At 42.2% G+C, this 15,224-nt stretch overlaps 1 protein-coding gene and 1 long non-coding RNA gene across 4 annotated transcripts in view; both read right to left on the bottom strand.

The window, feature by feature from the left end:
• The window catches only part of ME3 (malic enzyme 3), a 142,963-nt gene that overhangs the window by 95,203 nt on the left and 32,536 nt on the right, over positions 1-15,224 (bottom strand). The window lies entirely within an intron of this gene.
• LOC149320078 (uncharacterized) lies at positions 1,488-15,017 on the bottom strand. Of its 2 annotated transcripts, none has more exons than XR_016280273.1 (2): positions 14,759-15,017; positions 1,488-2,023 (listed from the first exon to the last, which is right to left on the bottom strand). It is a non-coding gene; the product is annotated as an uncharacterized LOC149320078 (long non-coding RNA). The 2 variants fall into 2 exon arrangements; XR_016280272.1 differs by having other exon boundaries at positions 14,802-15,017.

The following is a 15,224-nucleotide window of genomic DNA, read 5'->3' as shown; positions in this document are numbered from 1 at the left end:
AATCAATGTATTAATAGCCATTAGGATAATGAAAGATGAAATATTTTCAAAGGCATACTGGGAATGAGAAAAAGTGGTTGGAGATGATGTTCCATCAGTCTTTAATCCAGTAAGAGAGGGGTTAAAAGATTGAATATATGTTTCAGAAAAACATTTCACTGGAACATACAAAGGATCTGAAGTTGGGGGAAAAAAGGTTATTTAAGGCGGGTTACAGACCGCCGAAAAGCAGTGGCCTGCACCCGCCCCTTTCCCTGTCGGATCGGGGCTTCAGTGGCCAGAGCGGCAGCCGCTGAGGCCCCGATCCGCCGCTTTCCAGGCTGCGGGGGAGTGGCAAAAGGCCCCTTCCCAGCAGCCTGGAAAGGGGTGTCCTTGGGGCTTCAAGCCCCAAGGACACCCCGCGCCGGCAGGGAGGAGGAGAAAGGGGCCGCTTGGCCCCTTTCTCCTCTGCATTGCTGGGCACAGCTGTCTGAAGACTGCGCCCAGCGACGCAAACGGAAAAGGAGCTCCGTTTCGGAGCTCCTTTTGCGGCCAGGGAAGGTGCGCACTATTCGCCCTGGCGCGGCGTGACGATGTCATGTCCGCGCCGCCCCATATAGAGGCAGCGCGGTTGTGACATCGTAATGGCAGCAGCCGTGTGGAACAGCCACTGCCATTTTGTGTGCGCTCCGCACGTGCTAGGGTTGGGGGTGTCCGGAAAGGACGCCCCTTTCTAACCCTAGCACGCACGGAGCGCACAATTTTAGGCCCGTCTGTAACAGGCCTGAGTGTTATTAAAGTATTTAATAATAATAATAATAATTTGTTTTATTTATATACCGCTATTCCAAAGATCATAGCGGTGAACAGCAAGTAAGCTAATTAGCAAGTAAGCTAATTTGCCCCCAACAGTCTGGGTACTCATTTTAGCGACCTCGGAAGGATGCAAGCCTGAGTCGAGCTTGGGCCCTTTTGCTGGTCTTGAACTTGCAACCTTGTGGTTTCGAGTGAATGGCTGCAGTACAGGCATTTAACCAGGGCACCATTTAAACCCAACAAGTGATATGGAGTATGGTTATAATATGCTAAACATATAAGAAAGGTATGATAAGTTGTTATAATAGGTCAATATATGTATAACAGGTTTATATAAATGTTATATATATGTGTATATAGTGATGGTGTTTACATGATGTTTATATATAATGTTATAGAGATAAGATTATATAATGGGTAAGTATAATGTATAACTAAAAGTTCATTGGTCCATATAACCATTTGGTTATGTGTGTCAATGAACCTATTAAAGGGGGGAGGTGTGTAATGAGCTGACTACAAACCAGCCAATCAGAAGCCATATAAGAAAGGGGGTTCGATACATAAATTGAGTGGCAGCGGGATGAGAAAAACCCCATAGGACTGCCCTAAGGAGAAGGAGTGTGGTATCATTACAGTGGCTAATTGCCCAGTGTGTATGTTTTGTGAAAAAAAGCTCAACTCACTATATAAAGTTTAAATTAAGCAGATTTAATATTGGTAAACTGCTAATGTCCATAGCTCATAAATGCTGTCATAAACCTTGTATGTAGGCTGTCTCACACAGAAGGAATGGTAGATGATTCAAAATCCAAATGTCCCTTCATTACTGTTGACATTACTATGCAGTCTCCAACTCCGACGAATCAGGTCGCAGAGCCCAAAATTGGGGACGTTCTGGCGTCTAAGATGGCGCTGGCTCTGCGGTCTCCTCCACTGCCCTCCAAGAGTGCCTTGGGCCTGGCGAGGTCTCCGCTGTTGCCCTCCAAGGTGGTGGTGCCGTCCGGCACTGTCCATGTTTCCATTTGCAGCTTCTGGGCCCTTGCTACAATGATACTGTAGACAGCAAGCAACACTCCAAATGCACACAAAGCTGCAGTAGAGATTCCATCTGGACACAAACAAATGGTTTTGAAAGTGTCTACTTGTGGACATTGCCCAGGGGTGTTGTTCAGAGGTTAAAATTTGTTCTATAGTACAATTGGTTTCTCCTTTTTACCTTGGCATTCTAAATAAATAAATAACAAAAAGAAATAAATGGGAGAATTGAGAAAAATAAATGTTTTAAAACAAGAGGTTAAAATGAGATAAGCAATAATAATTAGAAAGATGTTTGATTCAAAATATTTTAAAAAGAAATAGGAGAGATTTGAGAGAAATGGATTTGAATCAAACACATAAGATTTAATAAGAGTTAGAAACACATGAACAGAATAGAAATCATGTTAGACTATATAAACACATGCTATAATTAAATTACATATATAGTAATAATAATAATAATAATAATAATAATAATAATAATAATAATTATTATTATTTATATACCGCCCTGTGGCAAACCAATCCGGGCGGTTGACAACAGTAAAATATAAAATACAACAATTAAAAACACTTTATCCCTCCCCCCCTTAAGACAATATTAAACAGTATAACATATTAAAAACACAATATCAAGCATAAAAACAGCAATTAGACTAAAAACCCTGATATCCCTCTGTTGATCCTCAACCATCACTAAGATGGGGCCACGGGAGGAATGAGGGAATCAGGGAACCTGGGCCGGGATGGTTAGTCTGGAAAGGCCTGCCGGAAGAGATCCGTCTTGACCGCTTTTTTAAAGCTGTCTAATGATGTTATATGACGGATCTCATTTGGCAGGTCGTTCCAGAGTTTGGGGGTGACAGCAGAGAACGCCCTCTGGGAGGTCACCGCAAGCCTAGATTTTAAAGGCTGCAGTAAGTTCCTCCCAGAGGACCGGAGAGCGCGGGGAGGATTGTACGGGAGGAGGCAGTCCCTGAGATAGATAATATGAAACTACATATATACATGTATATTATTATAATCAACATATCTATTCTAATAGGATTGATTAAAGGTCAGCTGAGGCCCTTTAACTGAAAGGGAATTTTATAAAAATATATAAGTTAGTAAAAGAAAGAGTTTTTAGATAAGCTTTTTACAACATTGTTATTTATTAAATATTAAATATATTATTTTATAAGAATAAAGAGGGGTTATATCTTTGATAATAAATAAGATACAATTATAAAATATGCTGGACTTAGTTATTTTAAATAGTATTTTTTGTCTCTGTTAAGATTATCAAAATGGCTGTTCTGTTTAAAAAAATAAATAAATATGACTGCCCCTGGAAGTCAAGGATAACTTTGCAAAGAAGGAGGCAAAGCAGTTTTTGGAGCCAACTGATAAGAGCTCCATCCTCATTAAATGTCAAGAACGCTATTTTTTTGGTTGGGTTACTAAAAGTCAAGAGATATCCCCTTTTGAGCATGCGTAATGGGGGGCTATGAATATTAGAACACACCTATGAATCTATAATGACTAATTTAAATGGTCATGAGATGTATGATGAGATATATTATGGGTGGAGTTTTTACATACTTAAAAAGGTGGTCTTAAAATTGATCACATGTCTAGATCTGGCCAATAAAAAAATGAGATAGAAATACTGTAACAGAAAATATCTTATAAATGCTGTGTAAAACCTCAGACGGTGTGCCTACTTGCCTTAGACCCCCCCTTCTTGCAAGATTGTAATGAATAAATTGGAAATTGCTGCTTCACTTGTTTTGTCCTGATTAATTTGATTTGGTACTTTGGTGTACTTTGGTACACTGGTGGTGCAGTGGTTAAATGCCTGTACTGCAGCCATTCACTCGAAACCACAAGGTTGCAAGTTCAGGACCAGCAAATGGGCCCAAGCTTGACTCAGGCTTTCATCCTTCCGAGGTCGCTAAAATGAGTACCCAGACTGTTGGGGGGCAAATTAGTTTACTTGCTGTTCACCGCTATGATCTTTGGAATTATTATTATTATTATTAAACTTTATTTTTAAAGCGCTGCAATTATACACAGCGCTGTACAAAGTCGGTAAAATTAAAGAGTATATAAAAGCCTGCCCAAGGCGTACACTCTAAGATAATAACAATTAAAAAGAGGAATAGATAAAATTACCATATAGAAAAGAAAAAACAAATTAAAATAGCGGTATATAAATAAAACAAATTATTGTTATTATTATTATTACTTAGAAGAAATCTGTATCTCATATGCAGGGAAGACTGAACCAGAGAGATCAGCATTATGGTTCATTATAAGGTGCTTCCTTGCGTTCCTGTGCCTAAAGGCGCACAGAAGAATTTGGCATTTGCAAGCAAGAAGCATGCCGTCTCCATGCTGAAAATACAGGTCAGAAGGTTGCATTGGCTTCAATTAGGAAGTCAAACTAGATTTTGATTGTTAATGGACTTGCTGGCTGTCTGGGTTAATTTCAAAGCATTCCTGTTAGCCTCTCCCAAGGGATGTCTGGGTTTAGATCTTAGAGTTGATGAAAAATGACAGGAAATGTTTGCTTGGGGTGTATCTGCTGGCTGCAAAGATGTTATTAATAAAGCCGGGCTGCCATCCTCACTAAGAGACAGAGAACAAGGCAGGCGAGATTCCCAAAGGCTGTTCCAGCACTGTTCCTGCGAAAGCTTTAAAAAAACATGAATTGTGTCTGCATGTAACTGGACCCCCCCCCCCCATGTGCTCATGCACACTTTCAGCACAGTAAATTGTCAGGGTGTTGCTCATTTTGTTCACAGGTTTTTTGCATGAAACATGTTCTGTCATTACCTGCACATGGAAAGAGTCTGGTTTTCAAAGAAGAGGTGGTAACTTATTTCTGTGGTAACAAGGAACAGAAATAAATTCGGGTATACCACATTTGACAAAGTAGATGTGTTCCTAGGCTTTAGTTCTTTAACAGAAAATTTTGTACCTGAGGCTGAGGGCATCACTGCACAAACCCTGCTCTTGCCACAACCACGCTAGTTAAAGAAAATGGAAACATACTGGTTTGAGATTATAGTTAGCCCTCCATATCCATGGATTCAACCATCCACTGCTTGAAAATATTCAGAAATTTATAAATATTTATGTATCTGTTTAGAGGAGGCAAGAAGAGATTAATTTTTTTAGAAGGAGGATTAAGGAAGAAAGTGCAAAGGTAGGTTTATTGCTGAACATAAACAAAGCAAAAATAATGACCACAGAGAAGCTACACAAATTCAAATTAGACAATGAGGAAATTAAACAATGCAGAAATAGTAAAACAGTGCCTGTACCTGGAATCAAACATTGATCAGAATGGAGACTGCAGCCATGGGGTGATACCATGAGTTACCGCACCAACCCTAGTGGTGCCACTGGCTACAAGTTCAGTAAAATTACATAATGAAGGGGGCATTACCACTAAGGAGTGTAGGACAGGGATTTGCATTTAAATTTCTCTCACACTCCTCTGGTTAATAAAAAATGACATGTCAGAGAGAAGGAGGAGGAGGAGGAGGAATTCTCCCTATATTTTTCTTTTTTTCTTTGCTGGGCATAGTTCAATTATGTGATCCTTTAAGCACAATTAATCTGATATTAATTTAGGCTGGAATTCACTATTGCTATTATGAAAGTTATACATCTGTAACTTATGCACAGTCATGATCTTTATGGATTTACAATTGTGATAATAGTATAGGGAATATTTAGGGATTGTAAACATCCTCAATCCTGCCTTACTGGGCACCAGTCTCTGTGAGCAACAGAACAGAACTGTTCTCTTTTTGATCAGGATGCAGTAGACTGGTATTTCTACCCAACTCCCACCAATGATCACTGGTGTGAAGAATTGCAACAGGGAACCCACCTCATTTTAAGAATGATAACAAGAAGATATAGCCTAATTACTCTAAAGGCACCATATCCCATCTGATCTTGGAAGTTAAGCAGGGTCAGCTCTGGTTAGCACTTGGATGGGAGACTGCCAATGAATACCAAGATTTGTAGGCTATATTTCAGAGGAAGGAACTGGCACAATGACCTCTGAGTATTCTTTGCCTAATAAAATTCTATGAAATTCATGGGCTTGATGTAAGTCGACAGGCAACCTGAAGGCACACAGACAAGCTGGAGCAGGTTCAGAGAAGGGCAATAAGGATGACAGGAGATATGGAAAACAAAGCATATGAGGCAAGGTTAAGGAAGTTGGGCATGTTCAGCCTGGTGAATAGAGGTGGCATGATTATACTCTTTAAATATCTAAAAGGCTGTCACAGATAGAATAGTGCAGGTTTGTTCTCTGCTGCCCTAGAGAGCAGGACCAATAGGAGGTCAGGCTAGAAGATGGTACTTAGTTAGAAACTACCTTAGAAACTTCCTTTTAGGAAGCTGCTTCAATAATGTAAAAAGCAGCTGATATAACTTAGTACAGTGATCCTGCGCTATATGTGGGCTCATTATAGGCAGCTTTCAACTTATGCTGAAGCTGCCTAGGAAATAGGAGAAGGTTGGCGCATGCGCATGGCGGCGCAGCAAGCACAAGCCCCATTACAGTCAATGCGGTTTGCAAATGGTGCGCGCAGTTGCGGGTCGAGCATGAGCCCCATTGGATATAATAGGGCTTGAGCATATGCACATTTTGCTTTACGCGGGGGGGGGGGCGGTGGTCTGGAACGGATCCCCCGCATAAAGCAAGGGTCCACTGTATTGCTGATTTAGTAGCTGATCTAGATTCTCAGCCATAGTCTTTAAAAATATACGTTATACAAACATGAGAATCTGTAGATAAGACCTACTTAAGAACCATTGGTGGAGAAACCAGATGATTAACAGGGAGTCATTAAAATTCCGACTTTTCATATATTCTTCACAGGTCTGAAGACAAAGTTGTTTTTAATCTACATACAGAGAGGAAAAAATTACACAACCCAGAGCACACACTGCTAGATACATTTATACATTGGCATTCAATTTCGTTTACAACTGCGAAGTGATTGTAAAATAAAAAGATGTGGAAAAAATGTGTTACTATATCAAACACATGCAATACACAGCTTATAATCAACTTTGAAATGTTCTTCTGCAATGTAAAATGAATTATTCAGCATATTGAAAAGGAATGCCATTCTTTCCATTCTTCACACGCACACACACATACATAAACACACAAGCCCTGAAATAATTGAGTCAGGCATGTGTGCTAAACTGATTGACAGAGCCAAGCACTGTTAGCCATCCATGCTTCATAGGAACTTTGCCAAGCCATGTGAATGGGGTATTCAAGTATGGCTCTCAGTTTACGATCTTATTGATCAACATTTCTTTTATTGGCCATATTTTACATTACTGAAGCAGCTTCCTACAAGGCAATACAGTGGGCCCTTACTATCCCTCCCACGTCTAGGACCTTCCGTCTACCAAAATCCATGGATGCTCAAGTCCCATAAATACAGTGGCATAGAAATGCTACCCATTATATGATAAAATCCAGGTTTCCTTTTTGGAATACGCACACACACACAAACACACACAATATTTTCAAACCGTGAAATATATATAATATTTTCAAACTGTGGATAGTTGAATCTGTGGATAAGGAATCTGTGGATATGGAGGCCTGACTCTATTTGAGGATTCGAAGGCAGACAATTTCTCCTACATATGAGAACGTCAAGTTAATTATTAGTGGTTGGAATCCTGTTGGGAAATTAACTTTTCGTAAACCAACGTATGATTGCATAAAGATGAACTGTGCAATGTACCGTATTTTCCAGAGTATAAGACGACTGGGCGTATAAGACGACCCCCAACTTTCCCTGTAAAAATACAGTTTGGGATATACTCGCCGTATAAGACCCCCTCCTTAAAATCCAAGGAGGGAGAAGGCCGGTGGCCTTCGCATCAGGCCGCGGTGCTCCTTCCCGGGCTCCGTGGGGCCTGGGAGGAGGGCCAGGCCACGGCGCTCGTTCCCGGGCTCTGCGGGGCCTGGGAGGAGGGCCAGGCCGCGGCGCTCGTTCCCGGGCTCTGCGGGGCCTGGGAGGAAGGCAAGGCCGGTGGCCCTCGCGCCAGGCTGCGGCGCTCCTTCCCGGGCTCCGCGGGGCCTGGGAGGAGGAGAAGGCCGGCGGCCCTCGCGCCAGGCTGCGGCGCTCCTTCCCGGGCTCCGCGGGGCCTGGGAGGAGGAGAAGGCCGATGGCCCTCGTGCCAGGCCATGGTGCTCCTTCCCGGGCTCTGCGGGGCCTGGGAGGAGGGCAAGGCCAGTGGCCCTCGCGCTGGCAGCGGAGCCTTCCCAGCGTATTAGACGACCCCCCAACTTTCAAAAAGATTTTAGGGGTTAAAAAGTCGTCAATACGCCGGAAAATATGGTATGTATTCTCCAGAGGGCAGCAAAGATGTAGCTATGCCATTGGGACTGCACAAGAGAAACCAGCAGGATGGTTACCGCATAACAGTTCCCTTGCACGACTTGTCCCCATTGTGCAATGGGACACCATGTGTAAGTGCGCCAATGCACACTGTCACAATTTACAAGGAAGCTTGAGTATTGTATCAGAAATGCAGCTATATCATTGTGAAGTTATCTACTGTAGCCTCTGCTGCAGGATCTTGGCCAATATTTTTATTATTAAAATCTCAATTAACTTGCTATAGCAGATATCAATAAAGTATCAAGACTAAAAAAAAATAGTGAACCTCTCCAACAAATTTTAGTCTAGATTTAGAAACACAATTTTACAAGAAAGATACTGAGCACCTAATTAAGGGTACAAGAGCATGAACTGTTGTGTTGTTATGTGCCTTAATACAGGGCTTTCTTTGCAAGATTTTTTTCAGAGGAGGTTTGCCATTTACTTTCTTTAAGGCTGAGAGAATGTGACTTGACCAAGGTCACTGATCTATTTATAGCCATTAAGTGCCCTGATGAATGCACCTATAGTCTGCAAGAACTGGCAAGAGGATGCCAGTCTGGTTCCAAGGCTTACATGAGGTTGCAAACAGAAATGTGGCCCAGATACTCCAGAACTCCAAGAGACAAAGCAGTCTAGAGCAGAGTAAAAAGCTAAGAGGGCAGTTCCTGAAAAGATTACTCCAAAAGTATGTACCAAAGGTTAGAGAGCCAGAGATGTCAGATCAGATTGCTAGGAAGTTTGGAAGCTGTTCTCTGCAGTAATGGAAAGCCTGGACTGAGCAAATTATAGCCAGCAGTTAAACAGTCTAACTGGCCTCTTTAGCTCAGCATACTTTATTTAAAGTGGATCAGAGTGTTGCCTGAGATTTTGCTTCTGCCACTTTTATTTACATTACTTGACAAGGTGAAGTGCCTCTGTTTCCTCCTGCTGCTCTGCAGCTGCTGCTTGGGATGGACCAGATTCTGCCTCTACCATGATAGGACTGCCAACCTCCTCCAGCACCAACTGTGCCCCATGATTTTGGGTCTCCTCTTCCCTTCATTATCCAAGGAGACTGCCTTCAGATTGGTGGGTTTCTATTGCTGAGAAATCTAGCTGAGAAATTTTTAAAACTGCTCCCTAAACTATAAGGACCTAAACATTCCAGAGGAACCAGATTCCCTCTGATCTTGGAAGCTAAGCAGGGTCAGCTCTGGTTAGTGCTTGGATAGGAGACCACTACTGAATATCAGGTGCTGTGGGCTATATTTCAGAGGAAGGAACTGGCAAAACTACCTCTGAGTATTCCTTGCCCAAAAAAGACCCTATGAAATTCACAGAGTAACCGTAAGTTGGCAGCTAACTTGAAGGCACATAACACATATAGTAAACTATAAATCCCAGGATTCCATAGTACATTGCCATGGCAGTTAAAATAAAATCACAGGGCTATAATTGTGTAGTGGGAAAGAGCCCCAGGTGATCTCAGGCTAGTCAATTTCACTAAGCTTCACCCATCTCACAGGGTTGTCGAGAAGCTAACGTAGGAGGATAACCATATACACTACTTTTATCTCACTGAAGAAAAGACAAGGTATGAAAGTTACAAATAAGTCAGGGGAAGGCGCGTCTTCTGATGGGACCAAAAATCATGATTCAATATAGATTCCAAATGCTTTTCAGATCTCCTTCGTAGCTGCACAACTGAATGCAGAAGTCCACAACATCATCTTCTCATGCCCTCAAAGAGGCGTGAAGGGTATTACTCAGAAGCATGCCTTAGCATCACTGGAAATGATTTGCAAAAGGTTACGGTGACAACATGGGAAAAGTATGGCAAATAGCTCTCTAACAGAATGATCTGAACCAGAATGAAACATTTTCAGGATCAGCAAACAATCAAGTCAGCTGTACTCAGCCCATAAGGGCATGTCATCGAATACCCATGACTGTAAACTGATACTCCAAAAAGAAAAGCAGCAGCAGAAGGAAGGAAGGAAGGAAGGAAGGAAGGAAGGAAGGAAGGAAGGAAAAATAAACCCCCAAAATGGAAAGTACAATTGGCCTCCATATCCACAGATCCTTCATCCATGATTCAACCATCCATGTCTTGAAAATAGTTTTTGAAAATAATAAAATCCAAAACATAAATCTTGATTTTGTTATTTTATATAAAGGACACAATTTTACTATGTCAATGTATTTAATGGGACTTGAGCATCCATGGATTTTGGTATCCATGGGGGTCGTGGAAGCAAACCCGCTTTGAATCCCATTGTGGGAGAAAGGCAGGATATAAATCCTTGAAATAAATAAATAAATCCCATCAGATATCAAGGGTTCACTGTAAAAGGAAAAAAAGCAATGCTTTATTCATGCACAATTCCTTATACTGTAATTGTAGCTGCAATTTTCACATGCTCATGAGAACCCCAACATTTGTACTGCTCCTCAAATTTTGTGTTGCGGGGAGCGTTGCCAAAACCACCCAATGAGGGAAGAGTAGCTGTTGGATGGTGAAAAGGGAATGGAGTATCTCAGAAGCAGTTATGGTTGGCTTTAGGGCATTGTCCCTGCCAAATAAAAAGCTGGCCCCAATATGAAAATTCCCTTCAGAAATTTCTACCAATGCAGAGAGAGTGAGATGGTGAAAACTGATGAAAATTGCACACACATAGAACTGATATACATTCCCTTTGCAACTGCTTCACATTCCCTTCGTAAACTTTTTCTTGTTTTCTTTGGGGGGCTAGGCTGTATTTCTAAATGCTCAACTGAAATTTTAATTTACTGCAATGCAAGAAATTTGGGGACCGAAGAAAATTTCACAGGAAGAAAAGTGCATATTGCCCTCCCATAGCTATACATTTGGTTAGCTGGCTGGAAAGGAGGAACACATGGAACAGGGACACCCTGAACATTTTGTTACATTTTGTGGCAGTTCCCACTTGTTAAATTTAAGTCTCGTTGACACCTGGATGTATAGCATAACGAGAAAAGGAAATACAACTGCACATGTAGGGGAATTTACAACAGGAATGTGATCAATGTATCTTTTGGGAATGAGTATTAATTTTCTTGCATGAACCAGTGATCTGGTTCTTCTACTTAATATCTGAAGCTTGCCTCCTGTCCCTGCCCTGTATAAGCGTGGTTGCTGTGTCCCTTCAAATAATTTCTAACCTACAGCGAGCCTATCATAGGGTTTTCGTGGCAAGGTTTGTTCATAGGGGGTTTGCCTTTGCCTTCCCATGAGGCTGAGAGAGTGTGACTTGCCCAAGGTCACCCAATGAGTTTCCATGGCCAAGCAGGAAGTCAAAGCCTGGTCTCCAAAGTCCTGTAGGCAGCTTTTGTTGTGATTCTTCGTGCATGGCCCTAAGCCATGGGGGGGGGGGGGGGAGGGAGTAAGAGATAAGGCCTGTTGTATGGTAAGGAAATAGGAGTAGAGTCAGTAAAGGGGAAAACTATGAACTGGATGCTGCAAAAGACCAGTGAGAAAGAAAAGACTGGAGAGGGTAAAGAAGAGAAGGAGCAGAGAGAGAAAAGAAAGAGAGCTCGGATAGAGAGTCAGGGTTTTCTAAGCACTTGTGAAGCTGAATACATTCTCAAGTCAATTACTAGAAGAAAATCATCCTGACCCAGTTGGAAAAGGAGAAAATATGTGAGAAAATGGGAATGTTCTTTCCTTCAAATTTCTAGAATGACTAAGAAGGAAAGTACTCCACCCATAGTTTTCCTAATTCTGTCTCAGATTCTTGCCTGGGTTGGCTTCAAATCGAAACCACAGAGGTGTGGTGGTTCAATGTTACTGGGTTCCACAGGGCTCTTTTATGAACTTCTCCCATTAAAAGGGATGAGTGGAGACAGACAAGCAGAGAGAGAAAGATTGAGCCACGTGAAGTCTAAAAACATGGATCTGGAACTCACAAGATTAATTCCTATAGATATGACTGTCTGAATGTGAGGGAAAAATTCATCATCAGCAGACAAGTCTGCAAAAATGTTTCCCATAATCCAGATATTAATACAGCAATAACATTACACCTAGTAAACTCTAGCAACACCCTCCTAAAATGGATTTACAGACTGTGGCACTATTGCCAGGTCTTTGTACATACTGTGCAGCAAAAGAAGAAAGACTTGCAACTTCTTTTAAATGTTGCTTTAGATGTTGCTTTCTAGGTTGTAACCTTTGAGGCCAGATAAATCTATCCAGATGTTGTTGGATTGCAACTTCCATCATGCTCGCCATTGGTTGCGTCGGCTAAGAATAATGGGAGCTGCAGTCCAACAACAAGGGACATACATTTCCTATCCCTGCTCTAGGCTTGACTGTTGACAAGCATTCTTCTAAATTAATTTGATTCTTAGTAAAGTAAGTATTGAAACAACAACAACTATAATCCAGTTCAAAGACCAATGGTTTGGCCATCATGAAAAATCTTCATGCTCATACATTTCTTCCTCCCCTTCCTCCTGGTTTTTGCAAAGTATATTTTGCATGTTGTTTGAACAGAGCTTAGGAAAATGGCTGATTCTAAACTCTATCAAGCCGTGGGGGAGAGGGGAGTAGGGAATGGGGCATATGTAACATTGTTTGTATATATGTTAAAATACGTAATTTAATAAAGACTTTATTTAAAAAAAAGGGGGGGGGGATGGCTGAGGTAGTTACTATAGTTTCACAAGCCAGAGTTTTCCTCCAAGCTGCAATTGGAAACCCACTTCAAGTCACAAATTTGGCTCTTGTATTGCAGCCTCAAAACACAGGTGTAAATTAAGAGCAGGAATCATTTTGCCCAGAAGATAAAGTTTGACCCCAATTCCCAGCATTCTCATCATCGGCTAAACTGACTAGGGTTGCTGGGATCTGCAATCCAACATTATCTGAAGAGACACAATTTTCTCTGGCCTAAATCCAATTGCTAATTCTAATCTGAGTGTTAATCCATCAAATCAATGGAATTTACATTAGTATTACAGTCAACCCTCTGTATCCAGGGATTCTTTGTCCATGGATTCAACTATCCATGGCTTGAAAATAATTTTAAAATCTATATAAATTCCAAAAGGCAAACCTTGATTTTGGTATTCTCTATAAGGCAAGACACCATTTTACTTACATTGTATTTAATGGGATTTGAGCACCCATGGATTTTGATATTCACGGGGGGGGGGGGGGGGTGGTGTCCCGGAACCAAACCCCAACAGATACCAAAGGCCCATTGTAATTAATGCTGTTGTTGTTCTGAGACTTTCTGTAAACTGAAATTTATGGTAACTTTATTGTGGGGTTTTCCTAGTAAGGTTTATTCAGAGAAAGGTTGCAAATACCTTCCTTTTAAGGCTGAGTAGAGATTAAAATCCTGGAATACATCTATATTGTAGAAATAATTCAGTTTGACACTCTTTAAATGCTGTAGCACCATCCTAAAGCACCACCCTCTGGGATTTGTAGTTTTACACAGTCTTACAAAAGAGTGCTGGTGCCTCACAAAAATTACAAATCCCAGTCTTTTGGATGGAGCCCCGGCAATTAAAGTGGTGTCAAACGGCATTATTTCTACAGTGTAGATGTACCCTTTGTCTCCTGCAGTCATAGTCTGTAACACATTGCACCACATTGGCTTTTCAGTGTTAATTTGTTGTTGTGCGCCTTCAAGTCATTTCAGACTTATGGCGGCCTTAAGGTGAACTATCGTGGGAGTTTCTTGGCATGTTTCTTCAGAAGAGGGTTGCCATTGCTGACCTCTGAGGTTGAGAGAGTGTGACTTGCCCAATGTCACCCAGTGGGTTAACATGGCCAAGCCAAGATTTGAACCCACTGAGTCTATTCTGATTGGAACTTGCAAATGGATATAGCCATAAAAATCAGCTTTGAGAATTGTGCTTCAAAATATTTATCACATGTTAATCAAAAGGTAAAAATATTCTTTTATCCAACATCTGGGGAAGAAAAAATATATAGGACCTATGCAATGTGTCCATATGCACTCACAACACGACACCATCCCATGCGAATAACCCAACCTTGGATGTTTTCTGTAGCAAACTCTGATTTCTCTTTCCAAATACTCTTGGATTCCACCCTGATCTAGGTTTACCAAAGAAAGAGCTTCCAAAGAGCCATCATTTGGGAACAACTGAGGTTCTTTGCAGGTTACAGCTCAGCAATTTGGATTTCAGCATCCACCAAAACTCTGGCCTGCAGAACAATCACCTAATAAGGCTGAAATATGCCTTGGTTCTTTGACACGTAAAAATAGCACACCCTTTGAAAAAGCTTCGAAGGATGCAGTTTCTCCCTTCACTCCATACCGAGAGTAATTCCTCCTATAGTAAATTGAAAGGTGGATGATTGTCTTTTCATTTAGACTTGAAATTATAAAGATAATGTGGACAACTGTGCCAGGTCCACGAGCCACTTTTCTGCCCTGGGATCCTTGGGGAGAGAGACACATGGGCCCCATTCTCACTTGGGCATTTTCCCTGGGTAGATCTGGGTCAGATTCACTAACCTGGCACCAAATCTCTCCAGCAAGAAGTTCATAGTACCTTTACCTCGATGGAAGATCCATGGTGCAATTTACCCCGCTTGATGTTCACATTTCCAGAAGGAGCTCTTCAAGACAGAGCAGGGGTTCCCAACCTGGGGGTTGCGACCCCTCTGGGGATCGCCAGGTTGGGAATTCCCCTCGCCTCCCCCCTCCCCTTCTCCCCGCGGGTGCCAGCGCTGCAGCAGGCATCACGCAGGGAAAAGGAGAAGGGGGTGGGGCTCCCTCCTTTCCCTTTCTCCCTGCGAGTGCCCGCGCTGGGACAGGCACGCGCAAGGAGGAAGGGAATGGAGGCAGGGCCGCCTCCTCCTCTCCCTGCCTTCCCGCGGGTGCAGGCACCCACGGGGAGGCAGGGAACGGAGGCGGGGGTCCCTCCTCCTCCTTCCCGCGGCTGCCAGACAGCTGCGGGGAGGAAGGGATGGTCAGGGCT

The sequence above is a fragment of the Sceloporus occidentalis genome, unplaced genomic scaffold (genome assembly GCF_023333645.1).
Source record: "Sceloporus occidentalis isolate IW3139 unplaced genomic scaffold, rSceOcc1.0.p SCAF_2, whole genome shotgun sequence".
In the NCBI taxonomy this organism is placed as follows: domain Eukaryota; kingdom Metazoa; phylum Chordata; class Lepidosauria; order Squamata; family Phrynosomatidae; genus Sceloporus; species Sceloporus occidentalis.
This window is presented reverse-complemented; position numbering and strand designations above follow the sequence as displayed.